Below are 20,452 nucleotides of genomic sequence, written 5' to 3' on the forward strand. Positions count from 1 at the left end.
TTCCATTTTCTTTTCTCTAGCTTATTTTATTGCAAGAGTACAGTATACAATACACATAAGTTACAATATAGGTTCCAGTCAAAAGTCAAAATTATTCATGGATTTTTGATCGCATGGGGTGTCGGCGACCCTAACCCTTTCATTGTTCAAAGGTCAATGTATTGAAAACAAATTTGGATTGGGTTTGATGTCCTAGCGCTCTCAGGTTTTCTGATTTGAATCTCCCTCTCTTTTTCTCTCTTATTTTAACAGCAGGATTTTTCTTGTTGTTTCTGTTTTCTTTTTTGACTGTGCCACACCCACATGGCTTGTGCGATCTTAGTTTCCTGACCAGGGACTGAACCCAGTTCCTCAGCAGAGAAAGCACACAGAGTCCTAACCCTTGTACCACCAAGGCATTCCCTGCAGAGATGCTTTCATTTACTGGTTTCTTTTCAGTGCTCAAACCCGTTCTCCCTAAGCCCATCCCATTCTATCATCTCCTGCTTTCTTTTCTCTACAGTCTGTACACTAAGGATCAGGACTTGTGATTTCTGCATCTAATTCTAGTGTAATTTCTGCACCTAATGACTCCTATTTTTGAAAGCTTAATAATGTTTTTACCCTGGGAAAATTTCTGTTTGAAATTTCCATAAAGCAGAGCCCCCTGGGCCTGAGACCTGAGGACCAAGCAGGCCCTCAGCCTAGAGAATACCTTGTTGCCTTCACAAAGAGTTTCCGCAACACTGGGCTTCCAGGTGGGCAGGTTAAGAGCCTGAATAAGATTTGTCTTTCAGGGAAGTCAGCATGAATAATTGAAGACACCTGCTTTGCTAAGCCCCCTGGTAGCACAGGAAAACTCAAAATAGCTGTAGTCTTGCACGAGGCTCCTCTTACACACGCTACTCATGGTCCCTGGAGACCCACGCTGGCAGAAATGCCATTCAACAATCTTAAATGTGGGGAAAAAGCTACCAGTGGGTTTGCAAATGGGACCGTAGCAGAATTTCATTCACCACTTACTTTAGCAAGACATTTTCCAACTTCCACAGGTTACAACAAAACCTGAACTGTAATCGTTTTTGTGTTTTCTCTCTCTAACCAAAAAATCAGTGGTTGTTATAATTGCTGGAAAATGTTGCTTCTTAATAGGTATCAAGAGGCATTTCAGGGATCCCCAAGGATTGTGGCAGTATCCATCTGATGTTGAGCTAATCTCATATTCCTATTTTCTAGAATAGCCTCACAGAGTCTGGAGAAGTGAGGTGTCTTACCCAAAATCATGTGGGCAAGGAACGGCAAAGGAGGTGTATCAGTTGAGGCCACTTAGGAGATGGAAGCCAAATAGTAATTTGAAAAAGGAAGTTTCATATAAAGAATTATTTACTGCAATTTTAGTAAGGGGGATAGCAAAGAACTCTAAAATAACTCTTGGGCTCTGGGACAATACCCAGAGGAGGACTAACTTAGAAGGAGAGAGGGACTCAGACCTCATTGGAGAGGATATGGCTGTAACCCACTGAATGCGAGAGAATTTCGCCAGGTTGCCTGGGCCAGCTCTGGTCTATAATTGACTCTGGAGCTATGGGCTATGGGCTGAGGCTGATAAACTGGAAATACCCGCAGTGGGGAGCCAACCGCCCTAGACTGGCAGGAAACTAGCTGCTGGGATGCTGATGAAATTTTCTGGGAACCTACCTATGGAGGGTGCTGCTGAACTCACTGCAAGGAAACCAGTGGGGGCACCCTTGCCACTCACTGGGAATCTACTTGCTGGGCAGGAATGCAGCTGAAGTCTCCTTTAAAACTTCTGGGAAGCTAGCTGGAACACCCTGGAACTCACTGGGATTCCATCTGCCGAGCTTCCACTTATGTTTGCTAGGGGAGAGTTTCATTTGGTGTCACGCATTCCAGCCCCACTTTGCAAGAGCAAGAAGCAACAGCAGGAAAGGATGCTCTTATCCCAGTGTTCCTACAGCGCTCTCTACTGTCGAAGGTTATTATTGTGCTGTAGGTGGAGGAGATAACTCCAGCATCTCAGGTAGGGCAGTGATTTGAAGCTGAGCGTAAATGGTAGGCTGCATAGGGGACATCGAGGGTTTCCCGAGTGACTCAGTGGTAAAGAATCCGTCTGCCAATGCAGGAGATGAGAAATCCCATAGACAGAGGAGCCTGGCGAGCTACAGTCCATGGAGGTTGCAAAGAGTAAGACATAACCGAGTGACTGAGTACTACAGGGGATATTGAGACTTAGTTCTTTTACCTTCTAGTGAGCTCACCCTTTCACTACATTATGTGGCTTGTGTGTGTGTGTGTGTTAGTCATACAGTTATATCTGACTCTTTGTGACCCATGGACTGTAGCTCGCCAGGCTCCTCTGTCCATGGGATTTTTCAGGCAACAATACTGGAGTGGATAGCCATTCCCGTCTCCAGGGCATCTTCCTGAGCCAGGGATTGAACCTGGGTCTTCCGCGTTGCAGGCAAAGTCTTTGCCATCTGAGCCACCAGGGAAGCCCCTTACGTGGCATATCCTCTAAAAAAAGAGTTTAATTTTCATTTTTGGCTGTGCTTGGTCTTTGTTGCTGCTTGGGCTTTGCTCTAGTTGTGGCGAGAGGGGAATACTCCCCAGCTGAGGTATGCGGGCTGCTCGCTGTGTTGGCCTCTCTCATGCTGAGGGGCACTGGCTCTAGGCCATGCGGTAGGTACAGCTTCCGGGGTCTAGAGCACCGGCTCAGTACTTGTGGCACATGGGTCTAGTTGCTCCACAGCATGTGGGGTCTTCCTGGATCAGGGATGGAACCCGTGTCTCTTGCACTGGCATGCAGATTCCTCATCACTGAGCTACCAGGGAAGCCCAGCATGCCTTTAATGATGATTGTTCTTTTCTTCTGTTTAATTATGCACCAAGAGACAACAGTCATGATAGAGTATTGGTATAGATATTGATAGACAAAAAGGGATCTAGAATTTATCCTAGATTTTATTACATTCTCTGATCTGAATACTCAGGGCAGTGATCGAAATTTAACACCAGAGGGAATTCCCTTGGTGGTCCGGAGGTTAGGACTCCACATTTTCACTGCCAAGGGCATAGGTTCAGTCTGTGGTCAGGGAACTGACCACAAGCCCTGTGGCATGGGAAAAAAAAATTAGCACCAGCCACTTGGGCTCAGTTCTGCACTGCCAAAGAAATACTAGGAGAATTGAAAGAATTAAATAGGAAATTCAGCCCCTATTTTTTCCCCCAAACATCGCAGTCAAAGCAAAGTGAAGGATCTGGGGGAGAACATCTAATGAATTTGTCAAGTAGAGACCCTTACTGTCCAATAGACTATCACTAGCCACATGTGGCTTTTGACCACTTGATACATGGCTAATGCAATCAAGAAGCTAAATTTCTAATTCAGTTAATGAATTATAATTATTTAAGTTAAAATTTTCAGAATGAAATTGAAAGACACTCCTTGGAAGGAAAGTTATGACCAACCTAGACAGCATATTAAAAAGCAGAGACATTATTTTGTCAACAAAGGTCTGTCTAGTCAAGGCTATGGTTTTTCCAGTGGTCATGTATGGATGTGAGAGTTGGACTATAAAGAAAGCTGAGCGCCAAAGAATTGATGCTTTTGAACTGTGGTGTTGGAGAGGACTCTTGAGAGTCCCTTGAACTGCAAGGAGATCCAACCAGTCCACCCTAAAGGAGATCAGTCCTGGGTGTTCATTGGAAGGACTGATGTTGAAGCTGAAACGCCAATATTTTGGCCACCTGATGTGAAGAGCTGACTCATTTGAAAAGACCCTGATGTTGGGAAAGACTGAGGGCAGGAAGAGAAGGGGACGAAAGAGGATAAGATGGTTGGATGGCATTGCCGACTCAATGGACATAGATTTGGGTGAACTCCGGGAATTGGTGATGGCCAGGGAGACTTGGTGTACTGTGGTTCTTGGGGTTGCAAAGAGTTAGACACGACTGAGCAACTGAACTGAAGTTAAACATTTCAGAATGATATTTAATTCAGTTATTGAAAAACTTTTCTACTTTGAGGAACACATGGGAGGCTTTATGGGCTAGGCCTGAAGGGGGTGAACTTCATTTTTGCTCCCAATCCATTGGCTAGAAGTCAGTCACTTTTTCACAAGGAAAACCGTGCCCCTGAGAAAAAGGTAATCTCTTTGGTGGATGACTAGCCAGGGTCTGTCCGCTGAGGGTGAGATAGAATTAAACCTACCTGGGGTGCCAGAAGAAGGCCCTGTGTGGTTTAGAGCAGCAGTCCCCAACCTTTCTGGCACCAGGAACTGTCTTTGTTGATGATTTGTCCACAGAACCAGCGAGCGGGAAATGGTTTCGGGATGACTCAAGAGCATTATGTTTATTGTGTATCTTATTTCTACTATTATTCCATCAGCTCTGTCTCAGATCATCAGGCTTAGATCCAAGACTGTCCCAGGGACATTCTGAATGTTCTTACTGTGGTGGTTTTGTAACTCCTGTTTCAGAGCAACCAGCTCATCTCATCTCTTTGGACATCACAGTCAGTTCATAGTTGAGGAAGTGATCTAAGCTGATCCAACTGGAGTGAATCTCAGGACCTTGGCAAAGAATGCCAGAATACAGACTCTGTCCACGGGGTAATGATAGGAGGTTTAGAGCTGCTCTGCCCATGAGGAGAGAGCCTGGATTGTTGAAAGACATGGTCAGAAGCCTCAGTGTGAAGCCTGCTGAGAGGAAGCCAGGCCCGCCCTGCTGATGTCATGTGAGGTCTAGATGCAGACTGTTTGAAGCCGAGTTGTTTAGTTATGACCTGATACTTTCTCTTTTAACCTTAACCAGTTTGTTACTTGTAACCAAAAGAATTTTAACTAATGTTCCACAGTAATTAGGTTCTTTTGTTTTTAAATCAAGGTATATTCAAGCTACCTTGGGAAAATGAAGGTGAATTATAAGGTTATGCATGGAGTGAAAGTACCCGGCAAGGTGTAACTCTAGGAAATAGTAGCGCTCTCTACCCTTTCAGTGTTTCCACGATCTCACACATTCTTACATCTCTGGGTCACTGTGGGCATCTGCTCTGTAATTCATAATTGTGATCTGTACTCTGCCATTCTGTTAGGGTGATCAGATGGCCACAGTGCATAGTCTATTTTATTTATATCTCTTATCCTGGCATCCCTTCTGGTTGAGCCTGCATCCTGAAGTTTTTCATTTTCAATGAAATATTCTTAATGAATAACTGAAATGAACATGAATACATTTGGCAGATCTTTACTTTGAACCTTTTGCTTTTACCACAGTCTTGTCAAATAAAACGTGAGATTCCAGTGCAATACAGTATCATTTTAAGCTGAGGTTAAATCGGAAAGGAGTCCTCGATAATCTTCCTCTTTTCTCGACCTCTAGTATTAGATGTGATATAACTAACGCCCCTCTTAAAGGCCAGTATGTCGGGTGCTCACTGGTAAAGTGTGTGCTTTAGCTAGGGACAGCTGCACTAACTCTCTGGCCTGGCCAGCTCTAGAAGTATTCCAGCGCTACCTCTGCTGGTCATTTCTCCTACAAGCTGCTGGTACAGCGGCCTGAGCCTGTGAGACGTACAAAGCTGTCATCAGGTCACTGGGATATTTAGGAGAAATTATAGGTGACTTCAGTGAATTAAGTGCAGAAAATAGAGGCTTAGTAGTCCTGGTACAATGCCCATCAAGGGCATTCTCAATGTTCTTACTATGGTGGTTTTGTAACTTACTGTGTGGTGTACCCCTATAACTCTGTTTTTGATAACATCTTTATAATTTGCAGTCATTATGATTGCCTAATTTGAATAATTTTGTTCCCTCTTTCATTCTCAAAAGTGTCTTAGTTTGGATGATAAATTATGTGGTCACCCTTGTTGTGAGTCCATTTCACATCCATTTTTAAGTTTCATCTCTCTGTGTTAATGGGCTCATTACTTTCTCTCTCTCTCTTTGTTTCTTTCTAAGCTAAAATTCCAGGATATCTGGCTCTAGGTGAGTGATCATACCATCGTGATTATCTGGGTCATGAAGATCTTTTTTGTATAGTTTGTCGGTGTATTCTTGCTGCCTCTTCTTAATATCTTCTGCTTCTGTTAGGTCCATACCATTTCCGTCCTTTATTGAGCCTATCTTTGCATGAAATGTTCCCTTGGTATCTCTAATTTTCTTGAAGAGATCTCTAGACTTTCCCATTCTATTGTTTTCCTCTATTTCTTTGCATTGATCACTGAAGAAAGCTTTCTTCTCTCTCTTTGCTATTCTTTGGAACTCTGCATTAAATGGGTATATCTTTCCTTTTCTCCTTTGCTTTTTGCTTCTTTTCTTTTCACAGCTTTTGTAAGGCCTCCTCAGACAGCCATTTTGCTTTTTTGCATTTCTTTTTCTGGGGGATGGTCTTGTCAAGGCTATGGTTTTTCCAGTGGTCATGTATGGATGTGAGAGTTGGACTACAAATAAAACTGAGTGCAGAAGAATTGATGCTTTTGAACTGTGGTGTTGGAGAAGACTCTTGAGAGTCCCTTGGACTGCAAGGAGATCCAACCAGTCCATCCTAAAGGAGATCAGCCCTGGGTGTTCACTGGAAGGACTGATGTTGAAGCTGAACTCCAATATTTTGGCCACCTGATGCGAAGAGCTGACTCGTTTGAAAAGACCCTGATGTTGGGAAAGATTGAAGGCAGGAGGAGAAGGGGATGACAGAGGATGCTGGTGATGGACAGGGAGGCCTGGCGTGCTGTGGTTCATTGGGTCGCAAAGAGTTGGGCATGACTGAGTGACTGAACTGAACTGAAGCTAAAATTCCTGAGATAATGTGTTTGGTCCAACTTGTGGGAATGCCGGCTCATTTGTCATTGGTGACCAATGAATTGTTTACTCTTTTTAAAAAAATGTTTTATTTATTTGGCTGTGCCTGGTTTTAGCAACATGCAGGAACTTCAACCTTCATTGCAGCATGTGGAATCTTTACCTGTGGCACATGAACTCTTAGTTATGGTAGGTGGGACCTAGCTCCCTGCCCAGGAATTGAATCTAGGCCTCCTTCATTGGGAGTGTGGCATCTTAACCACTGGACCACAGAGCTTACACTAGGTCCAGTCAACTGTGGTGGGGTTGCATGGTGTGGAGGTGTCATGTGATAGAAAAGATGTTTGTCCACATTTCACTTAAAAAGTGAAGTACATTGCACTTAAAGAGTGAATGTGGGCATGGTCATAAATTTGAATTTCTATGTAAAAGCACTTAAAAACTATCAAAGCTTAGAGTGAAAAATTGATACTTGAAAGCTGAAGCACTGATTACTATTAATAATATCACTTAATAGAATTAATAGAATCACAGTTGTGCCCCCAGCATCTGTAAAAGTGCTGGATTCATATAATAGTTATTCAATAAATATATATTAAATAAAACAAAGTAAGTAAATTTTAGATGTTGGGCTCGGAAACAAGAAATTGCCGTCTGCCTTGGAGGAACTTGGACCCATTGTTGATCGTATGTTTTTGCTCCACTGAAAGTGATTCTGTGGAGTATGGCAGCAGGCTGAGTCAGCTATGGTGGAATTGGGATAGCTGTGATCCATGTTTGTCTTTTGTTTCAGGTTTAGATTTCCTAAAAATCTGAAAACAGAGTTAAAAAATATTTTTTAAGAGCACCCTGTAACCTGATAATAAAGCCTAAACACCCACTTTGGCAAAAAGAGCAGCTTCTTCGGTCTTGTCTATGCCCCTCTCTGTAGCCCGCTCACTGTACCCCGTTCTTTCTATTGGCCTTCCTCTAGACAAGCTACTCCTAACTATTCATGTTACCTAAATACTAGGTTTACCTCTTAGTGGGTGTAGAGCCAAAAGATACCAAAGATTGGGAGAAAGAAGGATTTACTACTTGCAGCAAGTAAGGAGAACCCTGGGGTTCTTTCCCAAAGCAGTGTCTCCCTGAACAGCAAAATTGAGGGCATTTTAAACCAAGGGTACATGTGTATTCACGAAGGGGCTTGGGCAATTGACAGAATCCAAGCTTTAGTTGACTGATGTCTAAAGGGTCAGAAAAGGTCAACGTCATCTTCCCTTAGGTTCCAGTTGATCTGGTCATCGAGAGCTTGAGGTTAATATCATTAAAAGAGAACTAGGAGTCTTTACAACAAACACCTTATCTTTTCTATTGTTACTTCTCTTGCCTAATAGCAGGCAACATTCCTGCATTCTTTTGTTCTCTTAAGGTCAATAATTACTGAGACCTCTTCAAGGAAAACCACTGTGGCCAAGCTTAGTTTACAACATAGCTTGGATCAGAAATGGCTTCTATTATTTCAAGAAAGCCATGCTTGGTTCTCTTTCTTCAGGGACCCTGTACCCTATCTGCTTACACTCACAGTCGCCCAAATCAGCCAGGATTTTCCATGCCCCTGTGCTATTTCCTCTGCCTGGAGAGCCTTTTTCTTCACACTTGATGAGATCATGTTCTGTGTTTGATGCTCACCTCTCACGTTAGGCTTCCCTCATAGCTCAGTTGGTAAAGAATCCACCTGCAATCCAGGAGACCCCGGTTCGATTCCTGGGTCAGGAAGATCTGCTGGAGAAGGGATAGGCTACCCACTCCAGTATTCTTGGGCTTTCCTTGTGGCTTAGCTGGTAAAGAATCCGCCTGCAATGTGGGAGATCTGGGTTCGATCCCTGGGTTGGGAAGATCTCCTGGAGAAGGGAAAGGCTACCCACTCTAGTATTCTGGCCTGGAGAATTCCATGGACTGTCCATGGGGTTACAAAGAGTCGGACACGACTTTCACTTTCTCATATTGGTTTACTATTGCTGCATAGCAAGTGATGACGGACTTAGGAACGTAAAACAACACACAGTTACTATTTCACAGCTCCATCAGTCAGTAGTTTAGGCATGGCTTAGCCGAGTCCTCTCATCAAGCCTGTGTGCTCTTCCTTTCTAGAGCCCAAGATCTTCCCCCAGCATGAAGTTACTGGCAGAATTTAGTTCTCTGTGGTCATAGCACTGAGGTTCCCGCTTTTTTGCTAGCGGTCAGCCAGGGGCCACCCTCAGGTCCCTGAGGCTCCCACAGTTCCTGGTCACATGGCCCGCTCACAACATAGTGGCTTACATGTTCAAGGCCAGCAGGAATCTTTTTCGCTACAGTCTGCTAATATGGAATCTTATATAACATTACAGAAGCAGAGGAGTTATGGTGGCAGAAGCCTGTCACAGATTCAACACACACTCAGGGGACAGGGGATACACCTGGGTGTGACTTTTTGGGAGTTGCCTTGGGGTGTGTCTGTCACAGTCTGCCCTCCAGCCTCCAAAGATTCACATCCTTCCATATGCAAATACATTCATTCCATCCCAAGGGCTCTGAAAAATCATCCCATTACATCACTCTTTTTCCCTGGTAGCTCAGACAGTAAAGAATCTGCCTGCAATGCAGGAGACTGGGATTCAATCCCTGCATTGGGAATATCCCCTGGAGAAGGGAATAGCTACCCACTCCAGTATTCTTGTCTGGAAAATTCCATGGACTGGTGGGCTATAGTCCATTGGCTCACAAAGGGTCGGACATGACTGAGTGACTAACACTTTCGCTTTCTTTCCTCTTCTTCAACAGAATTGGATTTCCTGCACCTGTGTTTCTCTCTTATTTCACCCGTGCTGCTGTTACAAGATGACCTGGAAAAGCTTAGGTCTCTGTGGGTGACCCGTGGGTCAATTTGATTACATCATCAATTCCTTCTAAATACAGTTATATAGTGAAAAACATTGATGGCTCAGAGGAGGCTTTGTGAGGGGAGGCTTGTAAGCACCTTGCACAGCAAAAGTTATCCCTCCATCGCCTTTGAACGTCTTGGCTTCTTTCCCCTGTCTTAGCCCAGGGAAACCCCTGCTTTCTGCTCTTCCTCCCTCATTTCTCTCCCACTGCTGATATCTCTCTCCTTCCCTCCAGCTCTAGCCCTCTCTTGGCCGCATGTGTTCAAGTCTTTCCTCTACATGTCGTCTTCCCTTCCAGATCGCTTTATCACTTTTTTAGTGTTCCAGTGCAGCCTTCTCCTCTTTTATAGCTTCTGGGCTTCCCTTGTGGCTCAGCTGGTAAAGAATCTGCCTGCAAAGCGGGAGACTCGGGTTCGATCCCTGGGTTAGAAAGATCCCCTGGAGAAGGGAATGGCAACTCACTCCAGTAATCTTGCCTGGAGAATTCCATGGATAGAGGAGCCTGTTGGGCTACAGTCCATACTTCACAAAGAGTCAGACATGACTGAGTGCCTGAGCATGGAAGATAATTTATCTAGACAGTTCAAAGTATCTCCAAATTTGCACTTTGGTTTTACTTGCTTTATCTTTGGCCTGAATTAACACAGTGCCTTGGTTGGTATCCCTGTACATCTTGGAACCATAGAGCCTGCTTGGGGAAGACTCGCAGGATGACCTTGCTCAGCATCAGCTCTGGTGTGTCGACTCCCTCTGATGCATCCCTATTTGGTTGTCTCTGCTGTAGACAAGTCATCGCTTTTCAGCTTTAACGGATGCACTTCCCTCCCACAGCTATTTCCAGCTTTGACGGGTGCCTGCTGAAGAGAGTATTCACACAAAGGGCTTAGGGTAGGTCATGTGAAAATATGGGGAGGGCCACTGTGGTTGAAAATAATGTCATTCAGAAATATCTCAGTTCTCTCCTCCCCCCAGGTGCATGGTAGGATGGGACTTCTTTACCCCCTTTGAAGAGAGGTGTGGCCATGTGGCTGACTTTGGCCAATGAGACGTGAGTGGGAGGGACGTCTGCCACTTCCTGCTGCAGTTTGCACAGCTGTGTTTCCTGCTGGCTGTGAAGTGTGTGGGCAGAGGAATCCTCTGCCAGCCTAGGTGCTAAAGTGATGCAAGCTTCCCCTGCCCCTGACCTGCGTTACACGTGTGGTGTGAGTGAGAATTAATGTTTGTTACGTTAAGCTTTGAGTTATGACTGCAGCTTAGCCTGGCTGATACAGTCACCGATAATCAGGTTTGCCAGGTGAATACAATTCAACTCATTCTCAAAGTAATTCGATAGAATCACATTTTTCAATCTTCTGAGGCATATACAGAAGGTGCTAGATGGGATGCGTTGGCTGACAGGAGAGCTTCTGCTGACAGGAAGTAAATTTGCTTTTGGCTCTCCTTTCGTCTCTTTTTGTCGGTAATCTTTTTTTCTAGGATGCAGGGCCTCTAAAGAGCCAGTGGATGTAAATCCTTGACACCGAAAGAGTTTGGAAGCAGCAGAGGAGAGCACTGAATAATTGCTGCTCCTTAGTGCTGAAATGATGTGCTCACTTTCTGGCAAGATTCAATTTCCCTTCAGGTGCCTGGGTCTCAACTCTTCTTCTTTCACGTACACTCTTACCCTTTCTTTCTAAGTTGTGAACATTGCCTTTGGAGGAATTTCATTTAACTTGGAGAAACATCATGTAGTAAAGGATGTGTTTATTCTTCACCATAAAAAAGCCCTGTATCAATGTTAGTAGTCTACATGTTTGTATTTGAGCACTGGGTGGAAGTCTTATGATCAGTGTGGCCCACTGGGTCTTGCATTTGAATGCGAGCAGAGGCAGGACTGGAGTTGATAGAAGGGATGATGGGGAAATGAGCCCCCAAGGCCTCCATCTTACCCCCTCACAGTATCCGAAGGGCCGAGGAAGGATGGCAATTACTCTCTTTGGGAATCCAATTGTCTGTCTTTGGAAAATGATAGGATGAAGAGTGGAAGGCACAAATAATACCTTTCCTACTGCCCAGGTATAAAGAGCTATTTATGATCCCTGCTGTTTTTTAGGTTTGGCTTTTATTTTTTCTCTGCACTAAAGATTAAACCTTAGTGGAGGTTTGTAATAGAAGAAGGGGATGCTATAAAAAACAAAAATACTTGTAGACATCTGCAAACAGCTTTGTATTTGTCCCCTTCAAAGGAATCTCCTGGAGAGATTGTACACATATCTAAATAGCATTGCTGTGTCACAAACTTTTAGAGCTGCTTTTTTAAAAAAATCATTTTTCAAACCTTCTTTAATATGGTTCATTCATCCATTCCTTTAAAAAATATATGTTGAATTCCTGTTATGTTTTAAGTACAGTGCTAGAACTTGAGAAATAATAAAGAGCAAGTATATCCTAGCTCCTCCAAGATTTTTACCAGTTATTTGGGGACCATCAGTTCAGTTCAGTCGTATCTGACTCTTTGCGACCCCATGAACCACAGCATGCCAGGCCTCCCTGTCATCACCAACTCCAGGAGTTTACCCAAACTCATGTCCATTGAGTTGGTGATACCATCCAACCATCTCATCCTCTGTTGTCCCCCTCTCCTCCTGCCCTCAATCTTTCCCAGCATCAGGGTCTTTTCCAATGAGTCAGCTCTTCTCATCAGGTGGCCGAACATCAATATCAGTCCTTCCAATGAACACCCAGGACTGATCTCTTTTAGGATGGACTGGTTGGATCTCCTTGCAGTCCAAGGGACTCTCAAGAGTCTTCTCCAACACCACAGTTCAAAAGCATCCATTCTTCAGCTCTCAGCTTTCTTTATTGTCCAACTCTCACATCCATGCACGACTACTGGAAAAACCAAAGCCTTGACTAGATGAACCTTTGCTGACAAAGTAATGTCTCTGCTTTTTAATATGCTGTCTAGGTTGGTCATAACTTTCCTTCCAAGGAGTAAACATCTTTTAATTTCATTGCTGCAGTCACTATCTTCAGTGATTTTGGAGCCCCCCCGAAAATAAAGTCTGACACTGTTTCCACTGTTTCCCCATCTATTTGCCATGAAATGATGGGACCAGATGCCATGATCTTAGTTTTCTGAATGTTGAGCTTTAAGCCAACTTTTTCACTCTCCTCTTTCACTTTCATCAAGAGGCTCTTTAGTTTTTCTTTGCTTTCTGCCATAAGGGTGGTGTCATCTGTGTATCTGAGGTTATTGATATTTCTCCTGGCAATCTTGATTCCAGCTTGTGCTTCTTCCAGCCCAGCGTTTCTCCGGATGTACTCTGCATAGAAGTTAAATAAGCAGGGTGACAATATACAGCCTTGACATATTCCTTTTCCTATTTGGAACCAGTCTGTTGTTCCATGTCCAGTTCTAACTGTTGCTTCCTGACCTGCATACAGATTACTCAAGAGGCAGGTTAGGTGGTCTGGTATTCCCATCTCTCTCAGAATTTTCCACAGTTTATTGTGATCCACACAGTCAAAGGCTTTGGCATAGTCAATAAAGCAGAAACAGATGTTTTTCTGGAACTCTCTTGCTTTTTCGATGATCCAGTGGATGTTGGCAATTTGATCTCTGGTTCCTCTGCCTTTTCTAAATCCAGCTTGAACATCTGGAAGTTCTCAGTTCATGTATTGCTGAAGCCTGGCTTGGAGAATTTTGAGCGTTACTTTACTAGTGTGTGAGATGAGTGCAATTGTGCAATAGTTTGAGCATTCTTTGGCTTTGCCTTTCTTTGGGATTGGAATGGAAACTGACCTTTTCCAGTCCTGTGGTCACTGCTGAGTTTTCCAAATTTGCTGGCATATTGTGTGCAGCACTTTCACAGCATCATCTTTTAGGATTTGAAATAGCTCAGCTGGAATTCCATCACCTCCACTGGCTTTGTTCATAGTGATGCTTCCTAAGGCCCACTTGACTTTGCATTCCAGGATGTCTGGCTCTGGGTGAGTGATGACACCATCGTGATTATCCGGGTCATGAAGATCTTTTCTTGTACAGTTCTTCTGTGTATTCTTGCCACCTCTTCTTAATATCTTCTGCTTCTGTTAGGTCCATACCATTTCTGTCCTTTATTGAGCCCATCTTTGCATGAAATGTTCCCTTGGCATCTAATTTTCTTGAAGAGATCTCTAGTTTTTCTCATTCTGTTGTTTTCTTCTATTTCTTTGCATTGATGGCTGAGGAAGGCTTTTTTAAATCTTTCCTTGCTATTCCATGGAACTCTGGATTCAAATGGGTATATCTTTTCTTTTCCACTTTGCGTTTTGCTTCTCTTCTTTTCACAGCTATTTGTAAGGCCTCCTCAGACAGCCATTTTGCCTTTTTGCATTTCTTTTTCTTGGGGATGGTCTTGATCCCTGTCCCCTGTACAATGTCACAAACCTTTGTCCGTATAGGCAGTAAAGAAGGAGATTTCACTGTGTGTTTGACAAATGCAGTGGTAGACATTTGCGTAGTGTGCTATGGGGAAAAAAATAGGAAGGACACCCAGTCCAGGATGATACATGGTCAAGGAAAGATTCCTGGAGCAAATGGCTCCTGAAATGAACTTTGAAGAAAGCAATAGGTGTTATGTTGGACAGGAGGGAAGAGGAAGTGGGCTAAAGTCTGGAGGTAAGTGGATGACCAGTTTGGAGACCAGCAAATCATCTGCATGCCTCGAGATTATGGGGTGCAATAGGAGTGGTGGGAAGGGAATTATGTTCAGTTTGGGGATCTATAACATCCAAGTGAACATGTAGAGTAAACTTACATATACACACACACACTTGTGTGTGTGTGTATATATAGCAGTATCTGTATATCTATATGGAGATATACATACAGTTATTACATCAATGTTTAAAACCATGAATCTGGAAAAGATCACAGAGAGACTGAGTGTAGACAGAGATAAGGAGTGATCTAGAGATGGGGGCCTGGGGCATTTAAAGACCAAGAGGTAAAGGAGACAGAGATTCATATTTCTAGTAAGTGAACTTGGTTGTTCTGATTAACCCTTCTACTGAAAACAATACAAAATGCTGCATAAATTATGAAAAAAAAATCACCTTCCCCAATTTAAGAGCATTAAAGACCTGCAAAGATAGTCTAAAATCTGTGAGAAAGTCTGAAGTTAGAAAGATAAACGCGTTATTGGAATGCCAAAACCTGCAGGACTTTTCTGTTACTGCAAACTTTGGTTAGGTGACCTAAAGATCAGAGGAGACAGATGTCCGGAGTCCACTGAAGGTGAGATGTCTTTAAGGAGTCTTTTCCCACATTATGCTGAGACTCCCAAAGGTTAAACCTAAGGTATGGATAGTGTGTGTGCTAAGTCGCTTCAGTCGTGTCTGACTCTTTGCCACCATTTGGACTGTAGCCCACCCGGCTCCTCTGTCCATGAGATTCTCGAGGCAAGAATACTGAAGTGGGTTGCCATGCCCTCCTCCAGGGGATCTTCTTGACTCATTGAACCTGTATATCTTACATCTTCTGCGTTGGCAGGTGGGTTCTTTACCACTAGCACCACCTGGGAAGCCCAAGGTAAGGATAATATATAACCAAACCAAACTGCCTTCCTGTTATCCAATGACGGGGTCTATGGAGAAGTTTGTTTTTCTACCAAAGAGAGTAGGAAACGAGTAAAGACAAAAAAGCCTCCTCTCTTTTCTGAAGAATTGTGACAGCAGATTGATCTTTACATACATATGCATCATGAATACACACACATCCTAGGTGGGCCAGTCCACCTCCAACTGTGGGATTGGCTGAAAGTGGTCCTCTTCCCTAAGGATCTGTAAGAAGCAAACTAAATGGGTCTCTGTAGAAGAGCACATTCATTTGAAATCTCACTCGCTTTATATAAAAAATTTCTCAAAGGCAGTGTCCAGCACACAAAGAATCTCACAAAGAAATAAGGCAATGATAACCCAGCTAAAAAATAATTAAAAATCAAGTGTAGAAATAGACTACAAATAATTCAGATAATTATCAAGCACAGATTCTAAAGCAAGTATGCTTCCTAGTTTAAAGAACTAAATGACAAGCTTAAACATATTAACAGAGAATAGGAATCTATAAAAATGACAGAGAAGATCTGCAAAAGAGCTACATGGAACTTCCAAAAATAAAATGTTTAATAATTAACATGAAAAATTCAGTGGAAATCTTTTGCCAGACTAGACTCTAGTGAATTACCACATATATGTCAGAAGAAACTAACCATAATGTAACATAGAAAGAAGGAAAAAACAGAATTTGAATGTGCATGCTGTAATTTCTAGAGTAATCACTGTGATGAACTGAATGTTTGTGTCCCTCCCCTACTAAGTTTATATGTTGAAGCCCTAACCCCCCAATGTGATAGTAACTGAAGATGAGCCTGTAGGAAGTAGAGTTAGATTAGGTCATGAGGGTGGGGCCCTCATGATGGGATCAATCACCTTTAGAAAGAAGAAGAAATCACTTTTTCCACACACACATGTACGTGCACCCAGGAAAAGCCATGTGAGGACATAGTGAGAAGGAGCCATCTGCAACCCCAGGAGAGAGCTCTCCCTAGACAACAGTCCCTCCAGCACCTAGATCTTAGACTTCCCAGCTTTGGCAGCCTGAGAAAACGAAGACAGACCCTAAAGAAATAGATCTCTTCACTCACAGAAGGGGTAAAGGAATGAAATGAAAATATTGCCAACCCATATGAATGTAAGAATGGAGAGAAGGAAGCATAAAACCGATGGAACAAATACAATGTGGAAAATGGTAGGTCCAAGCTTCTAGGCTTAGAGTAAATGTACTGATTGTTCAAGTTAAAATGCAAAGATGATCACACTGGATCTTAAAATTGCCTGTAACATCATGTGATGTTTATAAGAGATATATCTAAAATGAAAAGATTTAGAAAATTTGAATGTAAAAAAGATGGAGATACTAATTATAAGAAAGTTGTTATAACTAAATTATTATCAGGTAAAATGGACTTCAGTGCTAAAGTAGAAATAATGAGTGACCGCAAAATAATGTAGGTTTAGTTCACCAACATGATATGAAAATTTAAATTTCTTTTGGTTCTAATGATTTAGTGTCACAATACATAAAGCAAAAGTTGGTGGACCTTCAAGTAGAATAGAAAAATACACAATCATGGTAGAGATTTAAATGTGTTTCTTAAGGAAGAAGTTGTTGCTATTAATTTAAGACTGCTGGTACATTTGGGGGAGAGAGAGAGGTTTTCATTAGGAGAAAGAGTTTTTCATTAGGTGAAGAGCTTCTGGAGTTCTAGAACATTCTATAATTTGGTGTAGGTGGTGATCATATAGTCATAGACTTTCCAACTATTTACTGAACCAGGCATATAGGCTTTGCTTACTTTTCTGCATGTATGTTACATATCACTATAAAAATATTAAACAAATGAAAAAAGAACAGATGAGCAACCTGTGTTAGAACTGAGAACAGGTGAATGATGTGATAGGAGGAAAACCTAAAGAAGTGGTGTCTTGGAAGGTAAGTACAGAAAACATGTCAAGGAAGATGAACCAAGAACTATGTCACTGCTGTTGATAAGTCATTTAATGCAAAGACTGGGCACTGACATCTGGATTCAACAGTGTAGGTGACGTTGAAAGCTTAGACATGATTGCTTTTAGAGAAGTAGGGGCAAAACCCGATGTGAGTGTGTTGAGAAGAGATAGGAGGAGAAAAATCAGAGACAGCCATTAGTTTGCCAGGGCTGTCAAACAAAGTACCACAAACAGTGCTTGAAACAATAGAAATGTATTGTCTCACAGTTCTGGAGGGCTGGAAGTCTGAGATCCAGATGTCAGCAAGGCACTTACCTGGTGGTCCAGTGGTTAAGAATCTGCTTTCTGGGGAAGGAGAGGGTGGGCCGTATTGAGAAACAGCTATCATGTGTAAATTAGATAGCTAGTGGAAAGCTGCTGTGTAACACAGGGAGTCTAGCCTGTCACTCTCCGATGACCTAAAGGGGTAAGATGTGGGAAGAGGAGGGAGACTCAAGAGGGAGGGGAGATATATATATATATGGATATGGATATAAATATACACACACGTATATATGTATATTTATAATTATGATTGATTCCCATTGTATGGCAGAAACCAGCACGACATTGTAAAGACATTTTCCTCCAATTAAAAAAAAAATAAAAAGGAAGCCCTGGTGGGAGGACATAGGTTTGACATAGGGGACATGGGTTTGAGGACATAGGTTTGATCCCCGGTCAGGGAACTAAGATCCCACATACTGAGGGGCTACTGAGCCCAGGTGCCACAACTAGAGAGAAGCCATGTGTGGTTGGTTTCTTCCGGAGCCCACGAGAGAGAATCTGTCTCTCGCCTCTCTCCTAGCATCTGGGCTTTGCTGGCAGTCTCTGGTGTTACGCTGATCTCTGCCTTCCTTGTTCAGTGGCATTTGCGCTATGTGTGTGCTTCTGTGTCTGAGTGTCCCCTTTTTATACGGACACCAGTCATATTGGATCAGCGGCCCATCTACTCTAATATGGCAGCTTCCCAGGTGGTGCAGTGGCAAAAGAATCTGTCTGCTAATGCAGGACGTGTGCGTTCAATCCCTGGGTTGGGAAGATCCCTGGAGAAGAAAATGGCAACTCCCTCCAGTGTTCTTGCCTGGAGAATTCCATAGGAGCCTGGAGGGCTATAGTCCTTGGGGTCTCAAAGCGTCAGACATGACGTAGCGACTGAGCATGCATGCCCTTTTCCAGGAGTTAACTGAATCTGCAAAGACCCTATTTCCATAAAAGATTCATCCCAAGGTAGTGAGGGTTAAGACGTCAACCTGTGAGTTTCGGGGGAACACAGATCAGCCTATAACAGCAAGTAGAGGCAAACCCTAAATGGGAAAAAGAAATGGAGTTTACTAGAAGGAGATATATATATGTATAAAGATGGGATAATGAGGAGCTTGTATGTATGTTGGTTTTAATGACCCAGTAGAAAAAGGAACAATTGGTGGTTCAGGGTCAGGAGGGACAATTACTCGAGAGATGTCCTTGAATGGGCGAAAGGGTAGAGGATTTATTGACTAAGCAGAATCATGGACCTTAGAGAAGAGTTAGGACACCATATCCATGGTGACGGGGGAAGGCAGATAGACAGGCACAGATGGAGTGGATTGTTTACCATGGCAATGGGCTGCTGTGGGAGGTCTTCTGTTTGCTTCTATTTGTCAGGGAATGGAAGCAAGACCATCAAGGAGGGAGAGGAAGTGGTGGATGGTTGCCAGGGGAGGAGAAGGTGTAAAATGATCCTAGAGCATAATGAAGTATAGAAGTGTAGTATGATTGCTGGGGCACACTCAGGGCTGGCTTTAGATTATAACTGTGATAGAGTACAATTTGTTTGCTTGTGGTTGGTCTCTAACCGTGGTTGACTGTGTGGGTGCAGGTTCAGGCTAGGCACAGAGCTGGACCTAACTAGGGGTTATTTTTGTCACGTGAATAATAGAGTGAGAGAGGTGAAGAAGTTGAGGGAATTCGCGAGTGAGTCATGATAGGATGGGCCAGTGAATCCAAGCTTGGGGAGGGAGAAAGCAAGGACATAAAGGTGTTAGAACAGTGACAGTGGGGAGGGATCAGTGTAGTAGTGGGGTTGAGAGATTCTGGGATTTGAGGGACTACAAAATATACTTTAAGATCACATCCCGTCTGTGTTCAAAATCCCCAGTGAGGATGCATCCTCGTGGTGGAAGTCCTTCCCGTGGCCCGTCAGGGTGCCTTCAAGATGTGCTTCCCCACCCTCTTTTGACATCTCCAGCCTTTTTTTGGGGTGGGGTGGGGAGGGTTTCCCTGGTGGCTCAGATGGTAAAGAATCCACTTGCCATGCGGGAGACCTGGGTTAGACCCCTGGGTCGGGAAGATGCCTGGAGGAGGGCATGGCAACCCACTCCAGTGCTCTTGCCTGGAGAGTCCCATGGACAGAGGAGCCTGGACCCCCATGGGGTCCGTGGAGTTGCAGAGACTCAGGTTCTAAGCACAGCACACACAGCCTTTAAAAAAAAAAACGGCACTCCCATCAGTCCTCTTCAAACAACACTGGTCTACTGACTGTTCCTTGAACACCGCAGACGAGCTCCCATCTTGGGTCCTTTGCTTTTGCTCTTGCCTCTTTGAAGAACGCTCTTCTTCTAGATATCTGCATAGCTCAGTCCCGCCGCACTCAGGCCTTTGCTCAGTGTGTGTGCAAGTTGCTCAGTCGTGTCAGACTCTTTGCAGCTCCATGGACTGTAGCCCTCCAGGCTCCTCTGTCCGTGGAATACTCCAGGCAAGAATACTGGAGTGGGTTGCCATTCCCTTCTCCAAGGAATCTCCCCGACCCAGGGATCGAAGCTGCAACTCCTGCACGGCAGGCAGATTCTTTCCTGTCTGAGCCGCCAGGGAAGCCCAGTCTTTACTCAAAATATCTTTATATGTGTGTGTGTGCGTGGCTAACCTTGGCCACTTTTTGACAACCTTAACTTCTCCAGTACTCCCTAATTCCTTTTCCTGCTTAATTTTTCCTTATAGCGTTTATCATAGACTAATATAGTATGTTTTGTTTACCATCTTCTGTCAACCTCATGTACGTTTCATGAGGCCAGAGAGCTTTGCTCATCTTCATCAGCTCTACGTCACCCACATCTTGAACAGACCCCGGTACATAGTAATCTGTTGAACGAGAAAATGAAATACAGGGAATGATGAACAGAGTATAAGGTGTTTTAAAGA

This window comes from Capra hircus, chromosome 28 (assembly GCF_001704415.2).
Source record: "Capra hircus breed San Clemente chromosome 28, ASM170441v1, whole genome shotgun sequence".
NCBI classification, from domain to species: domain Eukaryota; kingdom Metazoa; phylum Chordata; class Mammalia; order Artiodactyla; family Bovidae; genus Capra; species Capra hircus.